This window comes from Tachypleus tridentatus, chromosome 1, assembly GCF_004210375.1.
Source record: "Tachypleus tridentatus isolate NWPU-2018 chromosome 1, ASM421037v1, whole genome shotgun sequence".
In the NCBI taxonomy this organism is placed as follows: Eukaryota; Metazoa; Arthropoda; class Merostomata; order Xiphosura; family Limulidae; genus Tachypleus; species Tachypleus tridentatus.
Window position 1 is genome coordinate 176,617,894 of NC_134825.1, and position 311 is coordinate 176,618,204.

Consider the following 311-nt stretch of genomic DNA (forward strand, 5'->3'; position numbering starts at 1 on the left):
AATAAATATATACATTACAAGTTAATATTTACGTTTTTGACGTACATGACCTAGTTTCACCAAGCTAATGTCTGCAAAACGTGAACCAAGCACATCAGGCAGAATATCAAAATTTTAAACTAGAAAAAAATATTTGAAACAGAGATAATATTACTTGAAAGAGGTAATAAAATCATTACTTTGTGAATATTATTTTTTGTTTGAAATATTTTTATTTAATTAATATAATAATTTTGGCTTATACTTTTTTCTTTGTTAGTTTAGCATGTTTCACCTTTTTTGAGTTCGGAGAAAGTGAACAGGTAGTTTCT